We start from the raw sequence: 16,600 nt of genomic DNA, 5'->3' as shown, positions 1-16,600 counted from the left end.
AGAGCCTGAAGGTTCAGAGAGACACATTCAGAGTAGAGGAAGGAGGATGCAAGGAGGCAGGGACTTCTCCATGATGAGAAGAGAAGACACGCACGCACGCACGCACACACACACACACACACACACACACACACACACACACACACACACACACACACACAACTTGGATTTGATGGTGACGGTAACAGACAACAACAGTCAGGGACCCGGCCCTCATTATAAAGCCCTCTGCTCTACTCTGCTCTGCATGGCTTCGCAGTTAATGTTGTCGTAAAGAAATGTAGGAGGAAAGAGAGAACACAAACAAATATTACACAACATAATCCCGATTTACTTTTGTTTTACAACAAGAGAAGTGATCTTGTATGGCAATCAGATGAGCCTTGGGCTATGACTTGATATTATGCAGCAGATTCTATTTCAGATTCTGTTTTCCTTTCCTGTCGATTTATGACACTTTCAAGATCACTTTTTGTGCAGATCTGCAAGGTTGTTTCCATCGATCATTATCATGCATTTAACTAGATGGTAACTTTACATGAAGTAAAGAGTTGTGGTGCTTGTTTTAGCGCTTTAAAAGGTATTTTTCTGGTCGTGGAAGTAGTTTTAAAAGTTTTACTTTACTATTTAAAGAAAATAGTAAAGGTGGTGATAGGTGATGCTTCCAATTTTCCTAATACGACATGTGTGTGTGCACTTGCAGTATTTTGTTTACACTCCATAAACATGAAGGCATGTTTGATTGGATCTGGGTCTTCAGATTTGCTCTGTTTATACATCTCTCCTAACTGCATTTAGCAACAGACGAGGAGGAAATAATAAGATAGTTGAAAACAATCGCACATTTCCATTTGATCACAGCGCAATATGTTTTGCAATTACACACATTACTACTGTCACAATAAAAAACAGATGAGGAAAGATTGCAAGAAATTTAAGAGGAAGGCGGTGGAAGCTATTTTCCTGGAAATAGTTTGTCATCCTTCATTGTAATAGCCAGTCAGTGTTTTAATCCCTTCAAATAAATCCTCTATTAATCCCCTGTAACCTTAACTGGAGGTCATTCACAGCCGTGCCCAATTTAAAGATGCATAGAGGACATACAAAATGGTGTGTAGGCTGCGTGCAACTTGATGTGTCCTTTGCATAGCCTGCATGGGTCCTTAGCTTGTGAGACATACATTTCTTTAGCTATGAATTAATTAATGATTGTGCTGGGGGAAATGTGGCGTTTGCTGATTTCTGTTTACTTGATTGCGGTTTTCTTTGGTGTTCATTGAATAAAAGTTTAACATATACGCAGGGAGTCAGGAAGCAGGTCAGTTTAATAATTACAAACATGAAGATAAACAAACCAGGAGTAGTGTACTGAACGTTAACAAAACCAAGACTGCCTGAAGACTGAGGCTACTGAGGGCTAAATAAAGGGGAAGGAATCAGGGCGACGATGAAGTCCAGGTGTGCATAACGATGGGGAGCAGGTGTGCGCAATGATGGTTGCCAGGACCGGTGGTTAGTAGCGGGAGAGTGGGAGTATGCGTGACTGTACCCCTCTCCTAACGCATGGCTCCAGTCGCAGGATGACACCGGCCAGGTGGGCGGCCCCGAGAGCGAGAAGTGGGCCGGGCCGGACGGCGGAGGTGGAAATCCCAGACCCAATAGAGTTCCTCTGGAACGTACCCATCACAGTCCACCAGGTACTGAAGCCGACCCCCATGACATCGGGGGTCCAGGAGGGACCTGGCGGCATAGGCGGGGCTCCCATCAATGTCGAGGGGAGATGGAGGGTGTCGCGAGGGACGGCACCAGCCAAGGGACCAGGAACCACTGGCCTGAGGAGGAAAACATGAAAAGAGGGTGAGATTCGGTAGTTAATGGAGTGTTGTAATGTATAGGTTACCTCACTGACCCTCCGGAGGACGTTGAAGGGCCCAACAAACCGAGGGCTCAGCTTCCTACAGGGCAGGCGAAGCGGGAGATTCCTGGTGGAGAGCCAGATGCACTCACCAGGATGGAACACAGGAGCCTCACTGTGGGGGCGGTCCGCTTGCTCCTTCTGACGGTGGACGGCACACTGAAGCCTCACGTGGGCATTGAACCACTCGTCCACTGCAGGAGCTTCGGGCTGGCTCAGGGTCCATGGAGCCAGGGCTGGCTGATATCCAAGGACACACTGGAAGGGGGTCAGCCTGATGGAGGAGTGACGCAGTGAATTCTGGGCGTACTCCACACAGGGAAGGAACCGGGCCCACTCCGCCTGCCGGTCCTGGCAGTGACTCCTAAGGAACCTCCCCAGCTCCTGGTTAATCCTCTCCACCTGCCCGTTGGACTGAGGCCAGTACCCAGAAGTGAGGCTGACCGTGACCCCAGCTTCTCCATGAATGCCTTCCATACACGTGATGTGAATTGGTTGCCACGGTCGGAGGCAATATCCTCCGGAAGGCCATGGTGCCGTTAGACCTGCTGGAACAGTGCCTCGGCGACCTGGAGAGTGGTAGGGAGACCAGAGAGAGGGCTAAAACAACCATAATAGTAGTGAAAACATCAGAAGAGGGGAGATCAGTGACGAAATCAATGGACAGATGAGACCAAGGCCGCTGAGGCACGGGAAGGGGAAGGAGTTTCCCTGCTGGAGCGTGCTGGGGAGGTTTTGTTTGGGCACATACGGAGCAGGAGTTGACATAGCGAGCGGGCCACCAGTACTTTCCGGATAAAGATTGAATCGTGCGAGGGATACCTGGGTGTCCAGCGATGAGAGATGTGTGTGCCCAAGTCAACAGCCAATCCCTTATCCCCGTGGGAACGTATGTGCGCTCTGGAGGACAGCTTGTAGGCGCAGGTTCCCTCTCCAGAGCCTGGCGAATGTCCACATCTACATCCCAAAACATGGGGGCAACAACTCGGGAAGGCGGATTGATGGGTACACTCTGGACAGGGCATCGGCTTTAATGTTCTTTGAACTTGGGCGATATGACAAGCTGAAGTTGAATCTAGTGAATACAAGGGCCCACCTTGCTTGGCACAGGATCAGCTACCTCGCTGTCCGCATGTACTCCAGGTTCCGATGATCATTGAAGATGAGAAATGGGTCTTCCAGCCAGTGTCTCCACTCCTCTAATGCCAACTTCACCTCCAAGAGCTCCCGGTCATCAACGTCATAGTTCCTCTCTGCAGGAGACAGTTTATTTGAGTAAATGCACATGGATACAATTTCTGTGGGTTACCTTGACATTGGAACAAGACGGCCCCCACGCCCACTTCTGAAGCTTCCACATCTTGTGAAGTATTCTGTAACGTATACGCAGGGAGTCAGGAAGCAGAAGGTGAGTATAATAAAAACAGGAGTGGCGTACTGCATGTAAACAAAACCTAGACTGCCTGAAGACTGAGGCTACTGAGGGCTAAATAAAGGGAGCGTAAACAGGGTGATGATAAAATCCAGGTGTGCGTAACGATGGGGAGCGATATGGAGTATTTTCTATATCGCCCAGCTCAACAGTGGTTCCTCCTTTAAAAGTTGTGTCATACTGCGGCACACCTTGCGTGCTGCCGCAGCATTCTGTGGCACGTCATTTAATTCTCAGCCATTTTTTCTGTTACTGCAAGTTTTTCCTAGTTTGACCACCAGAGGGCATCTTTGAGAAGCATTTGATAGTATTCTGTATTACCAGAGAATTTAAAACCTTTTTTGTAATAACATAGCCAAATTTCTTAAAATCAATACCATATACTTAATTAATTGTATTAATATTATGGTGTTTCTATTCAGAGAAAATCAAAAAATGAAACCCTCAGGGTTTCTATGGCGCTGTACAATGTGACGTCGGGAGTAGGCTACAGGATCGGAGGTTTCTAAATTGTTTGCCTTCATTAGACAACTTTGTTCCAATATTTCTGTAAATCAGTGATATTTTTCCCATAGTAATTCCATGACTAAATCAATGACTAAATCAACATCTGCAGTTTGAAAGAGTATTTTTTAATCATTATTTTCTTAACAAAATATGTTTATTTGTTGATTAGGCTTCTGTGCAGTCTACAATATATACTGTAGTAAACATGGGAAAGTGCCCAATTCCTTACATAAGGGAGAGCATGTCCAGACTTTCTCGCTGACCTCAAATACTCATTAACTATATCTTTAATGCTTTTTCGGGTTGCATCAGTCATGGACGGAAATTTCTGAGACACAGTGTTAATGATGAACACCCGGAGGTTCACTGGTAAGCCACATTTGCCTCGGGATCCATCCCAGTTTGTATTCTGTGCCCACTCGTGGTATCTCTCTTCGGTTACACATCTCCACCAATGAGGAGTGACTCTCCGCCAATACCACCTGGCTCTGGACCAATGCATCAGCTGTCGCCCGTATCTCTGCTCTCAGAAAATGTTTCTCTTCCTGCTGGTTTGCCTTCAATGCCTCGATCTCAGTATTCAAAGTTTGAATCTCCCTCATGAGCACCTTCATCAGATGAGCAGAATGGTACCGCCCTGAGCCCCCATCGATTACAGTGGCCTATGATAGAAACAGTTGATCAATTAAGAATTAAAAGTGACTCCAACACCCAAATGCTGCATACACATTTTAAGAATTTAGCTTCTTGGCAACCATTTTTTCGGTGCTGCCCGTTGTCCAGCCCTTTGTCCACTGATCTCCACGGATGGTTGTCGGCATGGTTGTAAGCTCTGAAAAAACACACTCACGTTTTTAGGACACAATTATCGATTTTATTATACAGTACGCCTAAACATTTATATACCTTCTTTTTTTTAAATAAAACTATCTGAAACTAAAAAACTTTTAGTTTTAGTGATCCTCTCAGCTCCGGCTCATTTTCAAGTCCTCTGGTGGTTACATTCCTAACCCTGGAATGGGTAGCGCCATAGAAAGAAGCTGGCTTGATGAAAACGATGTCCAGTTCATCTGTTCTCTTTGGTCGCAATGTGATTTATTTTTTATTAACAGCTCGTTTTTGAATGGTAACTGTGTTAAGGGTGGAGTTTTGGGCGGGGTGAGACATATATATATATTATTTTTCCCGAACATTAACCGTGTGTAGGTAGATGTGGAAAGATAGATACAAATGATTTGTTGCAAGTTGGGGGGGTTCACACCTAGCTCAAGTTGGGGTGGGGGGTTTCACACCTAGCTCAGCTATTAGACAATTCTTTAGTAAAGGTTGAATAGTCTATTGTTCAGCTAATAGCCCATCATGCTACACTTGTGAAAAACTAATAATAATACTTTTTTCCCTTTCCACGTTAAAGATTGCAATTGATAAAGTGTTTTTAGCCACAATCGGCCTCAACCGCAATTAATACATTTGGGCACAGTCGATAGTGTGCTGGACTTCGGGCTAGAATGTTGAGGGTTCGAAACCTGCTCCCTGCTTGTTTCATTACATTATTATGCCGGTCGTCTCAGAGCAAATAGCCTAGCCTTGTTACTCACATCTCATTCCTCGCTCTCTTCCACACGTCTTTCAGCATGCTTGTGGGCGTGCTGGCAGGATGTACTGTTTTTTATTCTGTATATATGAATTACAAAATCATGTTTCTAGTCTATTGCATAGTTACAATGTGTAATCATTGATGTCCCAGGAGCACTGAAGTGTATAAGTGTGATATACATGCAGACACAGCATCATTCACAGAATGGAGTTTGATACACCTGGTAATGGATATGACAGAAAAAAAACATGCACAATAGCGATTTTCGTGAATTAACTTGATGACAAAAAAATATGCACAATCGTTTGTCTCTACAGTACTTTTTTGCTTGACTCGTTATGACGTTATAACTACTTACATTTGCCTCCCGGTAATGTTTTGTCAGCCATCTTTGCAGAAGAAAGTCACCAGGGAGGGGTGGCTACGCGTCAAATTCGTTCGACATGATTGGTCATATAAAAACCTTGGGACCCAAATGCAGAATGAGTGCTCTAACTCCCCCTTGTGGTGGTCTGGAGCAATGAAGCCGTGACGCTGGGTACCTCTAAGTCCCGCGGTGTAAGCTCGCAACTTTTAAAGGAGGAACCACTGTACCATGACCTTGCGTTGCCAGCCAGCGCCAGGCTCATTCACGTCCCAAAGGGCACCCTACAGTGCACTACTATGAACAGAGCCCTATGGCACTAAATAGGGAATAGGGTGCCATTAGAGCCACACAGGATTGTGTGTACTGATGTGATGTCATGGCCTTCATTTGACCTTTTCACACTAAGTCCTCTGACATCTACACTGTGATGCCAAATGGCACGGCACAAACAGATCTATGACCGGACTTAGTACCAGAAAGTGATCACTGCAGGAACTGAACCTATGATCTGAAACTACCAGCCAGCGTCACACTCTTTCAGGACCTACTACAGGTGTGCATTAGCTGATCTGGTTTGACCTTTACACACTATCTGATCCCTTCTTGGGCATGAGCGAGAGTGAGACTCCCCTGTATTAAGGGGGAAATGATTAGACTAAACTATGCCCCCTTAGTCAAATATAAGCTTTTAGAACTTCTTAATTCTAAGCTTATGTTGTGTGGGTGAATGCCAGCTAGTTTACTGTACTGTCTATTAGCATTCAGAAACAGGTTTTAACCAGTATAAGACTGCAGACATATGCAGGCCTTGTTGATTCATAACACAATTATTTTTTGTGACCAACTTTTTATTTAGATTTGTCTTTTTTTCAGGTGGGAGGGGTGGGGTACAAAAACAATCTAAGAAATTCAAGATAAACCCAACACGTTCCCCTCTCAGTCCCCATCGACCCTCCCACATCCTCCCTCCCCACCCGGCAACCATGGTTTCCACCCCGCCTAGACCCCCACACCTCCCCGACCCGAAGAAAGCATGCCCCCCACCCCTTCCCATCCCAACCAACAACCGAGTTTGCCCATCAGTCCCCTCCCACCCATCCATCCCCTGAGTCTCCCCTTACATTCCCCCCAATCCCCCACAACGTCCAGAGACCGCCGCACCCCTCGTACCACTCTTTCCCTGTGGGCATGAAAATAAAGTAAGTAACAAAAGTCTCAATAAATATATACAATTGGTTTGTATGTGAGGGGCTTTAACAGACATTGTTCTTTACAGAGTCTATATGTGACCCGATTCAGGAAATATGTTGCAAGTCACGACTTCACAGGAGAGCCGTTTGAACGCAAATATTTACTTTTAATCAAAATGCATTTTGGGGCAGAAATGCCTTCTCTAACATGTGAACTTTCATGTGCCTTAATAACAAACTTGTATGCCATCTGTAAATACGGATAAAAATGTTAAATTACGAGCCTTGTTGGTTAAGCCACAGCAAAAGCCAGCAACCTTCCCACTAGCCATGATTGGCTGAGATAGTGAGTGGGATGGACATCCCGAGGGATGAGTTCAAAGGCCATTTTCTCAAAAGTGAGTTTACAAGCTGATCAACTTTCAAAGCTGAATTACTTTCCCATTGTTCCTCAAGTGCAGTGTATCATATACCATTTTGTAGCTCTGAGTCTCTACTTTTGTCCAATGTAAAAAACACTATTTCAAGTGTTGCTACATAAGACATATTTTTCCAGGCCTCAATTGTTCCTTGACTAGCACCATTCATTCTCGCTGTCGATAATTCGAATGTTATAAAATCTAATAACTACTGTATCTACTGGTTAAATGGGAGAGAGTGAGGTGGTTGCCATCTTAGAGCCCAACACTTTGCAGCAGTGCTGCTGTCCAGCAGTAATCTTCTCTGATTGATTGAGAGATTCAAGGAGCTATCTTCGTTAAGTAACATAATAGATGCAAATAATTTGCACACATGCACTTACTGTAGTTTTTGTAACTTTTCCCCAGAAACATTTAACTGCAGAAAACTCCCACATCATATGAATGAATTATAGGATGCCAAGGTCATATTTTTCCATATTCTCTTCCAGTTAAAGGGTTGTTCAGATTCAATTAGATCTGTGCACCATACTTTTTTAATGGCTAGCTCAGAATATGAGCTTTCCAAAAGTTGTTTATATACTATAGAGCTGATTTCTTTCGGGAGCCCAGATAATGTATGTATTAATCCCATCCATGGATGGTTCGGTAGTTAAGTTTCCCAAGGGACTCCACACGCCATTCTGAAAATATGTTCAGACGCTTTCAATGGTTTTATCTTACATAAGTAAAAATATATAATTCCTCTACATTTAAACATATGCAGGCTTTGCTGGACACCATTCTGAGAACTTGTTCAAAAGATGTATACACCCCTACAAATTTGTTTGTAGCCTCTCTGTGTAGCCACATCCAGACATATGCAGGCTTTGCTGGACACCATTCTTAAAATGTGTTTAGACCATTTCAATGGTCACAAGAAGCATGATGTAATTATTTTACAGTACACGAAAGAGATTATCTGTACTGTTGTATACTTTTTAGCCAGTAGTTCTGAAAGTAGCACTCACAAGCCAAATGTGGTCCCAAAAATGTTGTACTTCGTCACATATGTGCAGATATATGAACCACGTCATTCATTTCTCTCTCTCTCTCTGCTGTGTCCACTGAGCCGTTGGGCCCGTCCTGCAGCCTCACTGGATAACGCTGGGCAAGCCTCTTGCTAGCTGTCACTCAAATACGAGGGGCTAATATCCACTTTGATGTCTATCCTCCTCTATTGAGTCTCTGTATGTAGCCTGTAGTGTAAGAGTCTGTCTGTGTAGCCGACCTCCCTGTCTGTGTGTCTGTCTCACGATGATGATTTTATTCATGTTGGGATAGGGATGTCTCTGCGCTGCAGTGGGTTAATGTCATCTGCTATGCTGCTATGCTGTAGGCCCACCTGTCTGCCTGCCTGTCTCTCTGTCACGATTATGATCTTGTTATTATTAGAGGAGCCAGGGACATCTCTGCAGTGTTGTGTGCTGCTGTGGTTGTTTCCATGCAGAGGTGTGTGAGATAAGATCCCACTAATAAAGGATTAGTGGGAAGGTGTAGCTAGCTTCACAAATCTATTTGAGACACGCAGGGACAAGGATGACTCTCATCTCTATCCACTGGGAACACTGGTAGAATCAATCTTGTTTCCACGTCATTTGAATGTAATTGCGCTGAACCAATGTGGAATAGACGTTTAATTGACGTCTGTGCCCAGTGGGTATTGTAACAACAGTAGGGGATTGAATTATATGTTTGTGGAAGACAACGTAATCTATTCTATGAAATAGATTCGAAACAATTTCAATTACAGATATTGTATGTTCCTAACATTGGCTTGGTCCCAGATAGAGTTGTTTGGTTATGTTTGGTGTCTCAGTTTAATCCTTTGTGACAATTACAATTAAATTATGTGTTTATAGAAGGGATTTTAAAGGCAAACTAGCTCGACTAGTGAGTTCTGCATATATGAGGTTTATGAGGGATGGGCAACTGGCCGCTCCTTTTGAAGGCCCTCGGATACACTGAACAAAAACAAAAATGCAACAGTGTTTGTTCCATGTTTCATGGCTGGAATAAAAGATTCCCGAAATGTTCCATATGCACAAAAAGCTTATTTCTCTCAAATTGTGTGCACAAATTTGTTTACTTCCCTGTTAGTGAGCATTTATCCTTTGCCAAGATAATACATCCACCTGACAGGTGTGGCATATCAAGAAGCTGATTAAACAGCATGATCATTACACAGGTGCACCTTGTGCTGGGGACAATAAAAGGCCACTAAAATATGCAGTTTTGTTACAAAACACAATGCCACAGATGTCTCAAGTTTTGAGGGACTGCGCAATTGGTATGCTGACTGCAGGAATGTCCACCAGCCCTGTTGCCAGAGAGTTTAATGTATCTAACATAAGCTGACTCAAATGTTGGTTTAGAGAATTTGGCAGTACGTCCAACTGGCCTCACAACCGCAGACCACGTGTTTGAAGTTGTGTGGGAGAGCGGTTTGCTGATGTCAACGTTGTGAACAGAGTGCCCCATGGTGGCGGTGGGGTTATGGTATGGGCAGGCCTAAGCTATGGACAACGAACACAATTGCATTTTATCGATGACAATTTGAATGCACAGAGATACCGTGACGAGATCCTGAGGCTCATTGTCGTGCCATTCATCCGCCACCATTACCACCATGTTTCAGCTTGATAATGCACGGCCCCATGTCACAAGGATCTGTAAACAATTCCAGTAAGCTGAACATGTCCCAGTTCTTCCATGGTCTGCATACTCAGGCCTCAATTGTTCCTTGACTAGCACCAGACATGTCACCCATTGAGCATGTTTGGGATGCTCTGGAACGATGTGTACGCGTTCCAGTTCCCCCCAATATCCTGTAACTTCATACAGATGTTGAAGAGGAGTGGGACCACATTCCACAATCAACAGCCTGATCAATTCTATGCAAATGAGAAGTGTCGTGCTGCATGAGGAAAATGGTGGTCACAACAGATACTGACTGGTTTTTCTGATATCCTTGTACGGTTAGGGGTTCCGCTAGCGGAACGTTTCGACAACATCCGGTGAAATTGCAGAGCGCGGAATTCAAAATAAATTATTAGAAATATTTAACTTTCATACGTCTGTGTCTGTGAGTATAACAGAACTTATTTGGCGAAACCCCGAGGACAAACCATCCAGGATTTATTTTTTTGAGGTGACCATGTTTTCAATATGTTTTCTATGGGAATCTAGAAACTGATTTCTATTATTTGCATATCCTAGCTTCTGGGCCTGAGTAGCAGGCAGTTTACTTTGGGCACGCTTTTCATCCAGACCTGAAAATACTGCCCCCTATCCCAAACAGGATATCTGTGACCAACAGATGCATATCTGTTTCCCCATTCATGTGAAATCCATAGATTAGGACATAATGAATTTATTTCAATTGGCTGATGTCCTTATATGAACTGTAACTCAGTAAAATCTTTGAAATTGTTGCATAATACATATATACACTACTGTTCAAAATTTGGGGGTCAGGGAGGTGACCAAGAACCCGATGGGAGAACCTTCCAGAAGGACAACAATCTCTGCAGCACTCCACTAATGAGGCCTTTATGGAAGAGTGGCCAGACGGAAGCCACTCCTCAGTTAAAGGCACATGACAGCATGCTTGGATTTAGCCAAAATGCACCTAAAGGACTCTCAGACCATGAGAAACAAGATTCTCTGGTCTGTAGAAACCAAGATTGAACTCTTTGGCCTGAATGCCAAGCGTCACATCTGGAGGAAACCTGGTACCATCCCTACAGTGAAGGATGGTGGTGGCAGTATCATGCTGTGGGTATGTTTTTCAGCGGCAGGGACTGGGAGACTAGTCAGGATTTAGGTAAAGATGAACGGAGCAAAGTACAGAAAGATCCTTGATGAAAACCTATTCCAGAGCGCTCAAGACCTTAGACTGGGGGCGAAGGTTCACCTTCCAACAGGACAATGACCCTAAGCACACAGCCAAGACATTGCAGGAGTGGCTTCGGGACAAGTCTCTGAATATCCTTGAATGGCCCAGCCAGAGCCTGGACTTGAACCCGATCAAACATCTCTGGAGAGACCTGAAAATAGCTGTGCAGTGACGCTCTCTATCCAACCTGACAGAGCTTGACAGGATCTGCAGAGAAGAATGGGAGAAACTCCTCAAGGTGTGCCAAGCTTGTAGCGTCATACCCAAGAAGACTCAAGGCTGTAATCACTGTCAAAGGTGCTAAAGTAAACTGCCTGTTACTCAGGCCCAGAAGCTAGGATATGCATAAGCTAACAGGAAAATGCTTATCCAGAGGCAGCGCTCCTAGTGGCCGGAGACTTTAATGCAGGGAAACAAATCCGTTTTACCTCATTTCTACCAGCATGTTAAATGTGCAACCAGAGGAAAAACAATTATAGACCACCTTTACTCCACACACAGAGATGCGTACTAAGCTCTCCCTTGCCCTCCATTTAGCAAATCTGACCATAATTCTATCCTCTTGATTCCTGCTTACAATCAAAAACGAAAGCAGGAAGCAACAATAAGCAGGAAGCAACAATAACTCGGTCAATAAAGAGCTTGTCAGATGATGCAGATGCTAAGCTACAGGACTGTTTTGCTAGCACAGACTGGAATATGTTTCGGGATTCTTCCAATGGCATTGAGGCGTACACCACATCAGTCACTGGCTTCATCAATAAGTGCATCGATGACGTCGTCCCCACAGTGACCGTACGTACATACCCCAACCGGAAGCCATGGATTACAGGCAACATCTACACTGAGCTAAAGGGTAGAGCTTCCGCTTTCAAGGAGCGGGACTCTAACCCGGACGCTTATAAGAAATCCTGCTATGCCCTCAGAAGAACCATCAAACAGGCAAAGTTTCAATACAGGACGAAGATTGAATCGTACTACATCGGCTCCGATGCTTGTCGGATGTGGCAGGGCTTGCAAACTATTACAGACTACAAAGGGAAGCACAGTCGCGAGCTGCCCAGTGACACAAGCCTACAAGACGAGCTGTATTACTTCTATGCTCGCTGTGAGGCAAGCAACACTGAAGCATGCATGAGAGCATCAGCTGTTCCAGATGACTGTGTGATCACGCTCTCCGTAGCCGATGTGAATAAGACCTTTAAACAGGTCAACATTCAGAAGGCCGCGGGGCCAGACGGATTACCAGGGCGTGTACACTGAGCACGCACTGACCAACTGGCAAGTGTCTTCACTGACATTTTCAACCTGTCCCTGACTGAGTTTGTAATAGCAACATGTTTCAAGCAGACCACCATAGTCCCTGTGCTCAAGAACACTAAGGTAACCTGCCTAAATGACTACCGACCTGTAGTACTTACGTCTGTAGCCATGAAGTGCTTTGAAAGGGTGGTAATGGCTCACATCAACACTATTATCCCAGAAACCCTAGAACCACTCCAATTTGCATACTGCCCCAACAGATCCACAGATGATGTAATCTCTATTGCACTCCACACTGTCCTTTCCCAAAGGAACACCTACGTGAGAACGCTATTCACTGACTACAGCTCAACGTTCATCACCATAGTGCCATCAAAGCTCATCACTAAGCTAAGGACCCTGGGACTAAACACCTCCCTCTGCAACTGGATCCTGGACTTCCTGACGGGCCGCCCCCAGGTGGTAGGGGTAGGTAACAACACATCTGCCATGCTGATCCTCAACACAAGGGCCCCTCAGGGGTGCGTGCTCAGTCCCCTCTTGTATTTCCTGTTCACCCATGACTGCATGGCCAGGCACGACTCCAACACCATCATTAAGTTTTCCAACAACACAACAGTGTTGTGCCTACGCCTGATCACCGACAACAATGAAACAGCCTATAGGGAGGAGGTCAGAGACCTGGCCGTGTGGTGCCAGGATAACAACCTCACCCTCAACGTGATCAAGACAAAAGAGATGATTGTGGACTACAGGAAAAGGAGGACCGAGAATGACCCCATTCTCATCGACGGGGCCGTAGTGGATTAGGTTGAGAGCTTCACATCACCAACAAACTATCATGGTCCAAAGGGAGGTGTTTAGTCCCAGGGTCCTTACCTTAGTGATGAGCTTTGATGGCACTATCGTGCTGAACGTTGAGGAGACTGAGGGGGAATAGAAAGATTTGGCATGGGTCTTCAGATCCTCAAAACGTTCTACAACTGCATCAACGAGAGCATCCTAACTGGTTACATCACTGCCTGGTATGGCAACTGCTCAGCCTCCGTCTGCAAGGCACTACAGCGGGTAGTGCGTATGGCCCAGTACTTCACTGGGTCCTAGCTTCCTGCCATCCAGGACCTCTATACCAGCATGTGTCAGAGGAAGGCCCTAAACATTGTCAAAGACTTCAGCCACCCTAGTCATAGACTGTTCCCTCTGCTACCGCATGGCAAACGGTACCGGAGTGCCAAGTCTAGATCCAAAAGGCTTCTTAACAGCTTCTATCCCCAAGCCTTAAGCTAATCAAATGTCTACCCAGACTATTTGCATCCCCCACCCCCATTTTTACACTGCTGCTACTCTCTGGTTATTATCTATGCATAGTCATTTTAACTCTTCCTACAACATTGACTCTGTACCGGTACCCCCTGTATATAGCCTCACTACTGTTATTTTATTGTTGCTCTTTAACTATTTGTTATTTATCTATTTTTACTTCCATTTCTTAAAACTGCAATGTTGTTAAGGGCTTGTAAGTAAGCATTTCACTGTTGTATTCGGTGCATGTGACATAACATTTGATTTGATTTGATACCCTTTGACTTCCACATTTTGTTTTGTTACAGCCTGAATTCAAAATTGATTAAACAGATTCTTTGCCCACCCATCTATACACAATACCCCATAATGACAAAGTAAAACCATGTTTTTCAAAGTCTTTGCAATTTACAAATGTATCATGTTGTCAGGATGCTGAAAAGCATCCCCATAGCATGATGCTGCCACCAACATGCTTTACGGTAGGGTTGGTGTCGGTTTTCTCCAGACATAGCGCTTTGCATTCATGCCAAATAGTTACCTTTTTGTCTCATCAGACCACAGAATCTTTTGCCTTATGTTCTCAGAGTCTTTTACGTGCCTTTTGCAAACTCCAGGCATGCTGTCATGTGCTTTTTTCTCAGGAGTGGCTTCCATCTGGCGACTCTTGAAGTGCTGTAGGGACTGTTGTCCTTCTGGCAGGGTCTCCCATCTCAGCCAACGAACTCTGTAGTTCTGTCAGAGTAGTCAGTGGGTTCTTGGTCACCTCCCTGACCAAGGTCCTTCTTGCCTTGTTGCTCATTTTGATCGCACGGCCAGCTCTCGGCAGAGACTGGGTAGTTAAATGTTTTTATTTATTTACCAATGATGGAGGCCACTGTGCTCTTGGGAACTTTCAACACTCTAGAAATTGGTTTATACCCTTGCCCAGATATATGCCTCATCACAATTCTAGCTCGGAAATGTACGGACAGTTCCGTGGACTTCATGGTATAGTTTCTGCTCTGACATGCACTGTGAACTGTGGGACCTTATTTAGACAGGTGTGTTTCTTTCTAAATTATGTCCAAACATTTTAATTGGCCACAGGTGGACTCTAATCAAGTAGTGACATCTCAAAGATGATCAACAAAAATTGGATGCACCTGAGCTTAATTTGGAGAGGCATAGCAAAAGGGTGTGAATACTTTGCAAAATATTTCTAAAAACATGTTTTGATTTTGTCATGATGTGGTATTGTGTGTAGATGTGTGAGAAAAATATAAATAAATGTAATACATTTTTTTTCAGACTGTAACACAACAAAATGTGTAATAAGTCTGTAATAAGTAATAAGGGGTATGAATAGTTTCTGAAGTCACTGAAGCACAATTCAGCTCCTAAACTACCAGGCTAGGGTATGATATCATGATTCATGAAATAATCACACCCCAGCCCTGTAGGCCTACTGTAGGTTAGAGAGGTTTTCCAGCAAGGTGGATTGAGCCCCTGAGTACCTGCAGCCAGACAAAGTCTGTTTAGGTCCTGGGAAGTAATATACAACTTGATGCTGTTAACTCAACTGCAATGAGCATCTCGCCCTCTCTTGCGTCATGCTTCATACTCTCCCTCTCTCTCTCTCTCTCCCTCCCTCGGTTTCTTTTGTTTTGTTTTCAATTATGTCGCTGACCAGGACAGCGTAGACAAGCTGTGAAGACATCTCTGTTTTTGCCACGTAGGGTGTGAGGGAGACATTAGCAATTCAAATAGGCCAAAGTTGCTGCTTCCTGTTTTTCCCATCCTCTCTGAGTCCTGCAGGAGTATGTTGCTTCATACATGTGCTGTTTCTCTCTTACTGTGTGTAATCAAACACACAGTGACACATAAAGTAACGCTAACAGAGCGAGTAAGGCAGTGGCAGGTAGCAGGATAGAGCAGAGCACTGAGACGGTGAGACAAGCAGCCATCCTTTGAGCTAGCCCTGATGGCAAATTTTTGCCTTCCCTTGTACTGCCACTGAATCTCCCCACAGATGAGTTGGATCACTGAGATCCAGTGATCCAACTCATCACTGAGATCTATCAGTCTGTATTTGGACTCCTTCCTCTCTCTTCCGTTCTGCTTCCTAGCATGGCCTGCTTTGTCCTTGACATGGAGGGGGATGGATGTACAGCATGAGAGGTAGGGAAGGCTCAGGTGGGTTCTGTTAAGGATGGTGCAGTGTTGTTTTTAAACTAGGCAAGTCATTTAAGAACAAATGTATTATTTACAATGACGGCCTACCCCGGCCAAGCCCTAACACGGACGATTCTGGGACAATTGGGCGCCGCCTTATGGGACTCCCAATCACAGCCGGTTGTGATACAGCCTGGAATCGAACCAGTCTGTAGTGACACCTCTAGCACTGATATGCAGTGCCTTAGACCACTGCGCCACTTGGGAGTGTTACAAAACCTTCAGCTAGAAATGTTGGGTCCACTTGGCGTAGCGCAAATGACAACACCTGAATGGCACAGGGCCTGAGTGACTGAGTAACAGGGAGGATGTCCAATCACAATCCCTCACAGACTGGGGCGTGATGATTACATGTTTGTGACAGGTCCTGGAAGGTCAATGAGAGGGTCATTGGCAGAAGAGAGTACATCTGGCCCGTGTGTGTGTGTGTGTGTGTGTGTGTGTGTGTGTGTGTGTG

General features: G+C 44.9%; 1 protein-coding gene across 1 annotated transcript in view; it reads left to right on the top strand.

Annotated features, from left to right (window-relative positions):
- The window catches only part of LOC111962803 (potassium/sodium hyperpolarization-activated cyclic nucleotide-gated channel 1-like), a 100,756-nt gene that overhangs the window by 55,330 nt on the left and 28,826 nt on the right, over positions 1-16,600 (top strand). The window lies entirely within an intron of this gene.

The sequence above is a fragment of the Salvelinus sp. IW2-2015 genome, linkage group LG4q.1:29, assembly GCF_002910315.2.
Source record: "Salvelinus sp. IW2-2015 linkage group LG4q.1:29, ASM291031v2, whole genome shotgun sequence".
Lineage (NCBI taxonomy): Eukaryota > Metazoa > Chordata > Actinopteri > Salmoniformes > Salmonidae > Salvelinus > Salvelinus sp. IW2-2015.
This window is presented reverse-complemented; position numbering and strand designations above follow the sequence as displayed.